We start from the raw sequence: 13780 nt of genomic DNA, 5'->3' as shown, positions 1-13780 counted from the left end.
ATGGTATCTAAATTGACACACAACACCCACTCCACTTTCGTATGTACGACGTTACTACATCCTAAACATGTTTAACATATCTAAAACACAGTTACATATGGATGGTTAAGAACATGTCTAAAAATACATTGTAAAAAATGCATTGAAAACTGTTGCGATGCGTAAAATGCAATGGTGCTGCACATATTAAAGCAATGTTTCATTCTAAGCATAAGTTGGCAATGAATGCTAATTGAATGAATTTACATATATATACATTCATGAAATGGCTCATAAATACAGAAGAAAAAGGGCCGAAACCATTTAATTTCAGATTACATAATCATGTTGGTGTGGACAAGGTCATATATTGTCTCTGGAAGTATTCAAATAATTCTTGTTCTCTATGAATAGTTCTACTATAAGCAGATTACTTGTGCCAAAAAATGAAAAATAAAAATTTGGGGAAAAAAATAATCATAGGAAAATGTTCCAAAGTTAGTACCTTGTTTTGAAAAAATGAAGGTCAAATTCATAGTCTCTCAGAACACCATGTGCCAAATCAAAAGTCAGTGTTAGGGCTTGGAGATAACATGAAATTCGTATAGAAGATATGTCCAGTGAAGGCCATAGAGGCGACTCCCTGGCTTTCTTGGTTTGTGGAAACAATGCTTGCATACAGCAAGTGACCCTGGATGACACAGTTACTAGATATGGGATACCTGGCAACATGCCGCAGCAGCTGTGATCGTTCAACATAAGGTAACTCCCATTAGAAAGTAGTCCAAAAATTGGATTAATCACTGCAGCTGGGGAACCTTGCAGGTGACAGGATAATTTTGCAGTGGAACCATTGCAGGCCCCGTGTAAATTTATACCCTGACAAGGGAGAGAACCGCTCAGTGCGTTTTCACAGTTTGAACCGCTAAGAAACACTTCACGTCCCCCACTCCCCCACTCCAACATCTGTGTGTGTATGGTAAATTCCAGGATGTCTTGATGTATTCTGTACCCAACCTTTCATATTTGCCTGCTGGTATGTGTTTTAGGCAATACTGAAAATGGAAAACCGTATAGTGTGCTCCCCTTTGTGCCAGTTTGATCTGTTTATCAGTGAGATTGAATTCTGAAAACAGTGGCGTAGTATTGATTAAACGCCAAGGCACATAGCCTGCACGCAAGTTTTATAGCGTCCAGCCTAATAGCATGATAGAACGTAATTGAGACTGACCATGTTGCAACATGACCAAGTCTTGTTCCATGATGTCTATGGCAGAAGACACAATGCTATCCAATGAATATAGCCTGGACAACAGAGTCGTTAACCCATTGTCTACTACAGAGAGAGATTTCTCTAAATTAATACGATCAATCTCTCGTATTCGTTCTGCAGTCTCTGCTTGGGCAATCGTCCATATTTCATTATAAGCAGCATAGATACGGGCATATATGAAACATTTTTTTCGTGATTTTCTTGGCCCTAGCAAGAATTCCCTAAGGTCTGTGTCATCTTTAAGTAAAGATAAGTGTTGTTTTACATCCTCAAGTGTAGATTTCTGTAACCAATCAAGGCATAGTTTCCCTACACTGTATGTTGTTACTATCCCAGAATGCTGTCTTTGAACATATCTTGGGTCTGGCCTATTGATAGTAAAACCCTGTGTTATGTTCAGGAATCGATCTTGACAGTTGTTTGTGTCTGTGGGCCACAGCATCATTTTTTCCATTCTGGATCTGATCTATTGTGATGCAAAATATAATATACGTCGACCTCCCCCGTGTAGTGCTATTACTTGCAGGTATAGGTATGTTCGGTGTATTTAGGTCCTTGATCTTGGCTAACCCAAGGAGAGACGTTTGTTGGACAGTGTCATTCAAAAACATAATTTGCTCAGGGATGATACAGTCTCTAAACAAAGCTTCTACCCCTTGCACTTTCCAATCTTTTGTACCCCAGACAGTTTTTGTCTCAATGTTGTCTTTCCAAAAGTCGAAACGCTGTCTAGACAGTTGGGCAATAAAGGCTGCAGAATAAATCTGTTTTGTATTGGTCAACATATTTTTTGTTCCTGTCTTGTTCACATTTCTAAAATAAAATGATTTAGCATTGGAGAAATGGAACCCTGAAAAATATGGAAATGTCATTGCAAAAGTTTTTAAACTACCCATTGGAGGTGTAGGACAATGTTCCCATTGGTTATACATATATATATATACACTTTTAGGTATTGCAGATGTGTGCAAGAAATGATGACCATAATGGTTATAACAATACATGTGTTCATAGTCTGATGAACCCTCTAAATATTAATGATTTGTGAATACTGCAGACATTTCTAGATCTGACATCATATTATTAACATTCTTGAAGTCCCAATCATCAGAAAAGGTACTGGAGGTAATAAAGTCACTTAATGAAATCTTGAATAAGTGTGGAATCTTCAACAGCTCCGACGGGCCAAAAATGTCATATTCAGTTCTGTCCCAAACTATACCATCTGATATAGGAACGGCTGTGATGTTCACTGCTGACAAGTCTCTTTGTTCACGATAGGATGATTTGTATGGCTGGAGAAGTAAGTTCACTTTTTTACTTGCTGTGTCCATTTGAATATATCGTCCATTTATCAGCATACCCACCGTTATTACCAGAACTAACCAAAGTAAAAAGAATATTCCCAAAACAATCCATGGTGAAACCAGATAAGTCTTTTTCAGGTGATGAAAAAAGTCAGTTGCTTGTTCTTTGAAAGTTCTTTTTGCTGGCGTTGTTTCAGGTTCGCTGGGATCCTCAGAAAACGTATAAAAGTTAATGAAATAGCCAGAGGCACTGCCTCTGCCGGTTTGAATGAGAATTTGCCTAGCCTTGGTGCTGGTAAGTTCCAATTCTATTAAGGACTCGGAGGCGAGGATTATGCCTTTCTTCCTTCGCTTTATTGCACAAACAGCAGCAAGAAAAACTACTAACAACTACATTTCCCATGAGCAGCAGGGAAAGAAAAAGTCACAATGATAGTCCTTCGTCGCTCTCCGCACTCCGGCAGCTCCCATCATGCCTTGCAGCTGCTTCCTCTTTCTTTGCGCGAAGCCCATGCTCCATACATCTTAAGTTTCCTGTTTATTACCGTCATTCCCTGCAAAATACGCAGTGTCAGACATCGAGCAGCTACTAACAAGTGTAAAACGCATGTCAAAGAACATTACAAGTACTATCAATCATAGCCAGTAGCAAAAATTGTATAAACGCATTACTTACATTTCTTACGGGGAGGGTCCACTTCCCTGAAGTCATGGGGGGGATAATCCTCGCCTCCGAGTCCTTAATAGAATTGGAACTTACCAGCACCAAGGCTAGGCAAATTCTCATTCTATGGCAGGACCGGAGGCTTCGGATTATGCCAGTTCAAAGCTTGTCGACCACTAGCCGGGCAACCTCTAACACTGGCTTAAAATAGAACCTCTTGAAAGTGGAGTCTGAGGACCAATCTGCCGCCCTCATCAGATCCTCCAACCGAGCTCCAAGGGCAAATGCTTTAGAAGCCATCGACCCTCTCGCTGAATGAGCACCAAACTGTTTGGTATCAATCCCCGCCTCCTGCATCACCCAACGCACCCATCTGGCTATAGTTAGGGAAGAAACTGCCTTGTACGGTTTACGTAGGGCAAAAAGCAATTGTCTCTCGCCCGTAGGACGAGTGTCTTCAGTCAAATTTTCTTAGGGACGGAGGCACTGCACCACACACAGCTTAGGGGAATCCTGAAAGGCTGGGTACGAGATCACTCTCGAAAGGTACTTAGTCCGCCTACTCACCGTAAAAGACACCCCGTCAGGGGAGAAAACTCTAGCAGTGATGTCCAATGCTCGCACATCCGAAAGCCGCCTGCAAGAAACCAGGCACAACAGCATAGCCAACTTAGCCGTGAGTTCTTTGCGAGACAAAAACCGATTTGGCTGCCATGATAAAAACAATTTCAGAACCCTGTTCACATCTCAAAGGACGGAATACCGTGGCTCAGGCGGCAAAGAGAGGCAAATCCCTCTCAATAGCCGACACACCAAAGGGTGCTCCCCAACCAGGGAACCCTGCACCAGGTCGTGCCCGGCTGTGATGGCTGAACGGAAAGTGTTAACTGACCGGTAGGCAAGGCCATCCTCCGCTAACCCAGCCAAGAAGTTCAGAACCTGCACTACGTCTGCCCCCACGGGATCAAGACCCCGTCGCACACACCAGCGACGCCATCTATGCCAAGCCCGACCGGTATCTCCTGGTCGTGCTATCGGCCCATGCCTTGGAGAGTAGGTCTTCTTCTTTTCCCGAAAGGCCTGGGAGCGTCCAGCGATGCCAGAGATCCGCCAAGCCATCAGACGCAGAGACCCCTCCTGGACTAACCGGTGGGGAAGCCCCTCCGGATTGAGCAGAATGTGAGGAGAGTGGGGGAGTAGGATTGGAGAAACCCAGGAAAGTTCCAGAAGAACTGGAAACGAAACTTGAGACCTCCACCATGGGGTGATCAGAACCACCTCCGCCAACTGACGGCGGAGCAACGCCGATACTCGCGTTATCATTGAAAACGGGGGAAACGCATACCCCTGCTCGCCCGACCAGTCCTGAAGGAAAGCATCCGTCGCCTCCGCCAGCGGGTCCGGTCTCCAACTGAAGAATCTCGGAAGCTGATAATCCAGGCGCGATGCGAACAGGTCCACCGAAAAGGGGCCCCATCTGGCCGCTAACCAGGAGAACACCAGAGGGTCCAGCTTCCATACACTGGCGTCCAGCAGGTGCCGGGAGTGCCAATCGGCCACATCGTTCTGGCGACCCGGCAGGTACTCCGCCGTGACCGACACCTGCTGATCCAGGCAAAAGTGCCAAAAATCCCTGGCAAGGTCCGCTAGCATTTTGGACTTGGTTCCTCTCAGGTGATTGATATAGCGGACCGCCGACACGTTGTCCATCCGGAGGAGGACACAAGACTGAACCCTGTCCTTCGTCCAACACTGGACCGCAAAGGAGCCCGCAAGCAACTCCAAACAGTTGATATGCAAGGACTGCTCGAGCGCTGACCAGGCACCCCACGTGGAAAAATCTCCGCACCTGGCCCCCCAACCAGAGCGACTGGCGTCGGACTCGATAATGACATCTGGCTCGGAGACGAAAATCGCTCGGCCATTCCAGGCCTCCATGTGCGTTAGCCACCACCGCATCTCGTCTCTCACCTCCTCCGACAGTGGGATCATCTGGGAGTAAGTCAGACCCTTCCGGAGGTGATACGCCTTCAGGCACTGCATTGCCCGATAATGAAGGGGCCCTGGGAAGATGGCCTGAATCGAAGAGGACAGGAGACCCACTAATCGCGCCAAATGGCGCAACGACGTGTGAGACTTCGCCAGCGTCTGACGCAACTCGTGCCGGATCTTCTCCATCTTCCGAGCAGGAAGGCTCAACGTGGCTGACACCGAGTCGACGTCGAACCCTAAAAAGGTGGCACACTGAGTGGGGACCAGAAGAGACTTCTTCTCGTTGACAACAAAACCCAGATCTTGTAGAAGGTTGACTGCCACCTGAAGCTGGGACGAAAGCCGCTTTGGACACTGGTCCATGAAGAGCATGTCGTCCAGGTAAACGATCATCCGGATACCTCGAGCCCGCAAAGCCTCCACGACCGGGTGCAACACCTTTGTGAAACACCACGGCGCCGAGGATAGCCCGAAAGGTAGCGTGGTGAACTTGTAGACCTGACCGTCCCATGTGAACTGAAGGAAACAACGGCGAGGGGGAAAAATGGGCACCGCCAAGTAGGCGTCTTTCAAGTCGAGCCTTACCATCCAATCGGACGGGCGCAAAACATCCCTCAGGAGATGGATCCCCTCCATCTTGAAATGGCGGTACGCCAGCCATTCGTTGAATTCCTTCAAGTTGATGACTGGACGACGGCCCCCATCGACCTTGTCGACCAAAAACAGATTGCTGAGAAAGCCCCCGGGGTGCTCCTGAGTGGAACAAATCGCCCCTTTTTGGAGGAGGGCGGACACCTCGTTGCGCACTAGCTCTGCGTCGTGCTGCGAAAAGGTAATAGGACGGGGACGCTGAAGCTGATATGGACGGCCATGAAACTCCAGCTGGAAGCCCTAGACCGTCTGCAGCACCCAAGCATCGTTGGTCAGGGAAGCCCATGCCGGGAGAAACTGCGCTAAGCGCCCCCCAACCCGCAAACTCGCTGAAGGCAGCACACTCACCTCTTCCAACACCTTGTTGCTGTCTTCTCTGGCCGCCACGGCCCCGGAACTTCTGACCCGGGGGGGGGGGTAAAAATTGTTGAAACGGGCACCGTCCTGGGCCCGCCCACGGCCGGAGCCTTGACCCCTATCAGAGGGGTTGCCACGGCCGAACGAGCGGCCCCTGCCACGTCCGGCCCCCTCAAAAACCCGAGGGGCAAAAACTTTCTTGATATTGGACTGCGCCCTGTCCAAGGAAGTAAAGGTGGCCACGAACTTCCCAAGCTCCTTAATGAAAGGGTCCCCGAACAGAGCCCCCTGAGCCACAGCGTCGGCCTCCGAAGAGGCGAGGTCACCCAATTTAGGGTCAATTTTAATCAACAGTGACCTCCTCCTCTCTGTAGAGAGGGCACAATTCGCATTTCCGAGGAAGACAATGGCCCGCTGGGCCCAGTTGAACAGGACCTCCGGGGAAATCAGATCTCCCGTGACCTTGGCCTCCTCGGCCATGTCTAGGATTTTGGTCAAAGGACCTACCGCGTCTAACAGCTTGTCCTAGCAAGTGCGCCAGGACCTATCAATCCCCTTGCGGGGATCCCTGACGAACTTCGCCAGGAACGTCGCCATTATAGGGTCGATGTCAGGCGTCATAGCCACCTTGCCCTCCAAGGTGGGGCGAGGGCACTCCGCCCTAAGGCGGTTGCGTGCGTCCTTCTCTAAGGCCTTGCGCAAACAACCGGCCACGTACCGGGCCACCTTGTCACCCGGGACCCAGTCCGAGGACCGGGGGTGGATGATATCGTCCGGGTCCAGCATGTCCGAAGGACCCTCAGAGGAAGTGGTCTGAGACGGGAGCCACGATCTTGAGGAACAGGCCTCCTCGTCCGGGAACCGGGAACCGGGGACATAGTATGCGGGGTCGGAGGAGGAACCTCCACAGGTACGGGGCAGGCTGGGACCCCTCAAGCGCCCTGAAGGCGTTCTTAACACGAGCGAAAGCCTCTGCGTCAACCCCTTCTGCACAGGGCTTTTTGGGTGGAGGGGGAGTGGGCGAGTACGCAGGATCTGGGGCTGGAGCCGGCGCGGGAATCAGAGCTGCCAACTTGGAGTAAGCCTCATCCAATCGTGCCGTGAGGCGTTGCTCCAGGGGCACCAAGGCCTGGTCAACCGCCCTATAAATGGAATCATCCACGGCTTTATAAAAGTCGTCATCCCAAGGTGCATAGCTGAGGGGGTCAACCTCTGGATACTGCTTGTGATCCCCCTGCCTTATGAGAGAAATGAGGCTCTGGCAAGAAGGGATTTGCAGCACAGCTAGTAAATACGGGCCCTAACAGGCACCAAATGTAAGCTGGGAGGGAGCCCAGACAATGAGGGGGGGCACTAAGGCACACAATTTACGGGTCAGAGCCAAGGGAACGCTGCAGCCCTCTAGGTCACAAGGCGCCAACCCGGCAAAGCGTCCCCAGCACCAGCAGGCCGGCGCTAATTACGACCCCGCAGGGTGTCAAGAAACAAACAGGTACAACCCAAATGGGCGTTCAAATACGGGGCAACCCTACAATTACGACCCCGCAGGGTGTCAAGCCGGGAGGCAGGGGCACCGCAACAGCCTGGAGGCCAACGCACCGAAAAACGCCTTTTAAAAACGTCCCTCAGGCACGCTAGGCCCAGAAGAGACTCGCCCCCTAGCGGTGGAAAGCGCACACCGCACCCAACACTGGGACCAGGTTGCGTGAGGAGCGCTGCAAAGCGTCCCACGAACCACAGGGGACTCTGTAGGAATGAAAAAAGGCCAGCGCTTGTCAAGAACTCAAAACGCTACCCACACAGTCCCAAACACGACAGAGAAAAGCCAAAAACCACTTAACTTGCTGCTGAGCAGCGTAGAAAGTGGAAGAGGAAGCAGCTGCAAGGCATGATGGGAGCTGCCGGAGTGCGGAGAGCGACGAAGGACTATCATTGTGACTTTTTCTTTCCCTGCTGCTCATGGGAAATGTAGTTGTTTGTAGTTTTTCTTGCTGCTGTTTGTGCAATAAAGCGAAGGAAGAAAGGCATAATCCGAAGCCTCCGGTCCTGCCATAGAATTGCATCCGGATTTGGTGAAATCGCTGGAACCACTTGATAACTTGTTACTTCGTTGTAGACAGGCGAATCAGGATGAACTGTTATTTGGATCTCTAGAGGAACGAGTTCCATAGCTTGGTTGCTTAGTCCTTCTTTTCTCACTGTAGAATCTTCAAAGGTGATCAGTTTGAACCACTTGGATTGTAGCTAGAGGAGTGCGTCTGCTACATTGGCGGAGTCCACTTGGCCTACTGCTTAGTATCGGCCACATAGTGTGGTTTGATCAGGTCAATAGACACGAATCTTCTCTCCTTTTTACCAGCAAGGTGCGGCAGTAGTACTGTTCTTGATCCATGGATGCTAAGACAGGAGCTGGTTGTCTGTAAGAAGGCCCAAATTCCTTCTTGTCCGCGATCTTTTCTCTGATTAGATTACCAAGCTTTGGGATCCAGACAGGCCTTGCTGGGACGGTTGGTTTTTCCTCAGTAGTGGTTGGCTTCAGGAACACATTGCTTTGTTTCGATCTTAGTTCATTTAAGTCCTGTAAAACAGGCAAACAGTCTTTTTTTTTTTTTTTTTACTTCTTTTATTAGAATTTTCGACAGAGCAACATACAGCATAATGTCTAGATGTCATGGATTTATGCACCAAGCCAAAGGCAGATGTAAAAGACGAACCATTAATTGAGGCTGATTATGTAATCTCTGTAAATGGCTCATGTCTGACAAATCACGAAGGCACCTAGAGAGTAGCTTATGCTGTCTGTACAATTCCAGAGCTTGGGGAAGCTTGATGGCTTCGAGTTGTTACCTCAGCACAAATTGTAGAATGAATTTCCCTTATAAGATCTTGCAGTCTAACAGCTCAATTGAGAGTTACTACATTTACAAATAGTCAATATGGCTTTGGTGTGGTCCAGGATTTTGGAAAACTATGATCACAAAGAGGTTTCTTGACCTAATCTGGTACACCCTTCAGGAACGGGGAACATTTAAGGTAACTGCTTAAAGCATTGTTAAAGCCAACAGAAGTCGCAATAGTTAAAAGTGCAGCTCACAGAAGTGGCAATGAATATGCCACAGTTGTAAACAGATTTGCAGACAAAGTTGCCCGGTATTGTGTACTTGTGACCTGCACATTTAAAGGGGCTTACACAAATTAATCTAAAGAGGACACTGTTTTTTCAATGTTGTTGTCAGAAGCCGATACATGGGAGGAGCTCAAAAGATTGCAGGAAAAAGATTCAGGAGCAGAACAGCAGAGTTGGATCAGAGCAAGATGTGGGATGAATGCAAATGGCATCTGGATGTCAGCTGACAGAAGACAAGTGTTGCCAGACAGTTTATTGTTTCCTATGATACAACATTTCCATGGCCCAACATATCTAGGAAGAGATACAATGGTGACATTATTCAGACAGGTTTGGTTTAACTCTAGATTTAGGATGCTTGCAGAAGAACTGTGCCATCGATGTGTGACACGTACATAGAGAAAAGAACACCAGTAACACTAAGTCACATAAAGCAATCAGGTGGTCCCTTCAACAGAATGCGGATGGACTTTATCGAAAGGCCTGTTTGTTATGGACTGAGATGGGTCCTGGTTATATTATATATTTTCTCTCAATGGGTTGAAGCCTACCCAACACGGAGAAATGATAGTCTCACTGTGGCAAAATTGCAGTTGTGAGAGTTGATACCCAGGCACAGATTACCTGTTTCTCTGAAGTCAGATCATGGGACTCATTTCAATAATGAGTTCCTAAGGATACTTTGTGCAGCATTGACTACACTGAATACACTGTTAGTTATTGACCAGAAGTTTCTGGAATTGTTGAACAGCTGAAAGAAACCATAAAGTCCCAACTGTCAAAAGTTTGTGCCTTCACATCACTGAAATGGCCAGATGCTTTGCCTTTGGTGCTGATGAGTATCTGAAGTATTCCTAACAGAAATACAGGGCTATCTCTACATGAGATATTGATAGGGCGTTCAATGAGAATGCCTGATTTACTAGCAAATGTACTTTTGAATATCACAGGTGACATGATACTTGATTACTGCAAGGGATTGGCTGATGTGGAGCGTTCTATCTCCCACCAAGTTGAAACTGCCACCTTAAATCCGTATCAAGAACAGTGCCATTAACTCAGTCCTGGTGACTTGGTTTTGACCAAGAAGCATGTGTGGAAGTCTTGCTTTGAACTGCAATGGAAAGGCCCCTTCCAGGGATTCTTATCACAAACACTGCTGTTAAGTAAGAAGTCCATATAAAGAAGTGTTCTTGGCCAGAACCAAGAGCACTGGTGACAGAATCACCGCAAGCTGGACAATTGCAATCAGCAATACCACAAGAGACACCACAGCAAGAAGGAGAAAAGTGTGAAGAACTACAGTCACAACATTCCATATTGCTGTGATTTCATAAAGTGAAATTGAGATTTCTAAAGACGAAGAGAAAATATCTCAACCTGAGAGAACAGTTGAGACAACACCAGAACAAGTAGATTATTCAGGTGAAGGGACAAGACTGGATCAAGAAGAGTCACCCACATTGCAGAATGGCACAACATTCAAAAAGATTTCTGAAAATAAACACAAGTTTGAGAGACATTATCACATAAGAGAGTGCAAAAGATTGAAATAAAAATGTTTTTGTTTTAAAAGAATTAAGAAGATGCCCTAGGCCCAAGATTGCTGTAAAAGAGTAGGGATAGCACATTGAGTAGAGTTAAGGATGAGTATAGGAAGATTACGTTAAATAAAGCTAAAATAATTAACTACAATAAAGAAAAACACAAGATGCTGCTTTAAGAAAAATCTGAACTGGTGGATTATTGCTGCTTTATTTTTACTGAACTCTCTGGCTACAGATAAACATGTGTTTCCTGAACTGGGCTAAATGCAAGCTCCTTATGGGCAGTACAGTTTTAGGAGCAGTGTTAGTGATTGTTAGAACTGGGGGTCTCTAGTTGGCAGAGGTAGTTACCACTGTCCAAATAGGGACCCTTGCTTCTAGTCAGGGTAAGGAGGAAACACTCTTTAGATAACCTCTGCTCACCCCCTTGGTAGCTTGGCACAAGCAGTCAGGCTTATCCAAAAGCAATGTGTAAAGTATTTATACCAACACTCACAGTAACCCAGTGAAAACACCAAAAACTGACTCCACAACAGTTTAGAAAATAAAGGTATTTAATCTAAACTACACAAGGCCAAAACGACAAAAATCCAACATGCACAGTTCAAGAATATGGTTTCAAAATAGTTCTTGAGGTTGCGATAAAAAAAACACAGATGCGTGAAACATTCACAGTTGTGTCACGTTTAGCCAACAGTACCTTTAGTTGCGACAAAGTTCCAAAAGCAGAAGCTGGTACGGTGGAAAACAAGCAATGCGTTGCTCCTTAGACCCTGGGGAGGCGTTTGCGACAACCCCGCTGCAGCAGCGGGCGTGTTACGACGAATCCGGTCTGTATGGGGAGGAATGCCACTTGTATGAATTCCGGTGCGTAGGTTCCGTAGGAAGTTTGTTCTCCCAAAGGCACGATGCGATGATCTCGTAGGGGCTGCAACGATCTCCGGGGCGACGATGCGCGATCCAGCGGCGATCCTCTCTCTCGCAGCTCCTCGATGCGATGGCTCTGCGACGATGCTCGCAGCGACGTGATGCGGTCCGCAAGCCGGCGGTGCGGCGATCTCCCTCAGCTTGGACGGGCTCTGCGACGAAGTTCGCAGCAATGGTGATCTTCCCGCAATCGAAGGATGCGTCGCCTTAGGCAGCAGCAACAGGCGCTGCGACGATGTCGACCTCCGTAGCGGCGGGAATTTCCTTGCACTATCGGGGAAGCGCTCCGCTGCGAGCGATCCGATAACTTTTCAGTTGCAAAAGTCTCTCAATCTTAGTTTCCAGCTTCCCAGCACAGGTACAACTTCCAGAGGCACCACAACTGGCCCAAGCACTCTAGGAAGGACAGAACTCTTTTCGCAGATTTCAGGGAAGCTGGGGGTGAAGTCCTTTTGTTCCTGGGACTTCAAAAACAGGGAGCCAGCTCTTCTCAGGCCCTTGGAGATTCCTTCAAGACAGGTGACACAGCACAACAGCAAAGTCCTTCCCCTCTCCTTGGCAGCAAAGCAACAGCAGGTCAGTCCTGCAGAGCAACAGCAGGACAGTCTTCCTTTTTCAGATTCAGCTTTCTCCTTGGCAGAGGTTCCTTCTTGATTCCAGGATGATCTCATTTTCTGTAGTCAGGTGTCCTGTACTTATGCCCCTAAACGTCTTTGTTCCCTTTGTGCAGGAGGGCTCTGAGCCAGGTCTGAACCAATTCTGAACCAGTTCTGGATGTTCCTTGAGCACTTTGTTTTCCTGGCCTCTCCTTTCCATTCAGAGAGAGGGGCAGGGTTGTCAGCCGCCCAGCAGGACGTGGAGCCAGCATTGTAGAGGGAAAGCACAGCCAAGGAGCACTTTGTTGACATGATTTCTTCTCTCCTTTCACAGTGCAGGGCAGAGACATCAGACACACCAGAGGGGGTGGAGCCAGCACTGTGGGGGGCAGGCACAGTCCTATTCAGGTCCCAGGTGCTATCTCCTCCCACCACTCAAGTTGCAAATGCAGTCATTCAGCCTAGGGCTGAATCAGCCAGCCTCCTGGGGAATCCCCAGCCCTGCCACTCTCAAGCCAGACAGTCAATTCACAAACAGGCCAAGGCACACAGAAAGGTCAGACAAGAGAACAGCAACGTTCTAAAAGTGCTGTTCTCAAACACAGGAGTTAAAAACCACCTTTCCTAAAATATGTGTTATTAAATTCCGAGTTCAGGGATATCAGACTTTTATGTCCTACCTTGCTCCTATGGGAAGATATTCTGGTAGCCACTGTAGCCAGCACCCCCCTTGATAGCCTATGGAGCAAGATAGCCTTGCAGCAGTGAAAAACGAAAATGGCTGTAATTCACTACCAGAGCATGTCACCCGAACAAGTACATGCTCTACCTTTCACATACACTGCTCCCTGCCTAAGGAGGTACCTTGGGCCTTCCATAGGGGTGACCAATGTGCATAGAAAGGGAAGGGTTAGGCCTGGTCAGTAGGGACACTGACCAGGAGGACATGGCAGTTCACGGACTGCACGCAGGCACTGCGGTGGCAGGCCTGAGACACCAATTTAGGGCTACTCATGTGGGTGGCACAATCAGTGCTGCAGGCCCATTAGTAGCATTTGTCATCACCAGCCCTGGCACACCCAGTGCACTTTACTAGGGACTGCATGGTGATACAAATATGCCAATTATGTATATCTAATCATAATAACAATTTACACAGAGCAAATGCACTTTAGCACTGATCAGCAGTGGTAAAGTGCGCAGAGTCCTATTGCCAACAGTCACAGGTCAGGAAAAATAAGGGAGGAAGAAGCAAAAAGATTGGGGATAACCCTGCAAGAAGGGCCAGTTCCAACACAACCCCCTTCCAGCCTAAAGCCAGGGTAGACCAAACGATACCTCAATACGATTCCCTGCTTAA

At 47.9% G+C, this 13780-nt stretch overlaps 1 long non-coding RNA gene across 1 annotated transcript in view; it reads left to right on the top strand.

Moving 5' to 3' along the window:
• The window catches only part of LOC144812942 (uncharacterized), a 77455-nt gene extending 66376 nt beyond the window's left edge, over positions 1-11079 (top strand). The window contains exon 2 of the long non-coding RNA XR_013606913.1: positions 10301-11079. This is a non-coding gene — a long non-coding RNA (uncharacterized LOC144812942). The remainder of the gene's footprint in view (positions 1-10300) is intronic.
• Positions 11080-13780: the final 2701 nt, after the last annotated feature.

This window comes from Lissotriton helveticus, chromosome 1_1, assembly GCF_964261635.1.
Source record: "Lissotriton helveticus chromosome 1_1, aLisHel1.1, whole genome shotgun sequence".
Lineage (NCBI taxonomy): Eukaryota > Metazoa > Chordata > Amphibia > Caudata > Salamandridae > Lissotriton > Lissotriton helveticus.
This window is presented reverse-complemented; position numbering and strand designations above follow the sequence as displayed.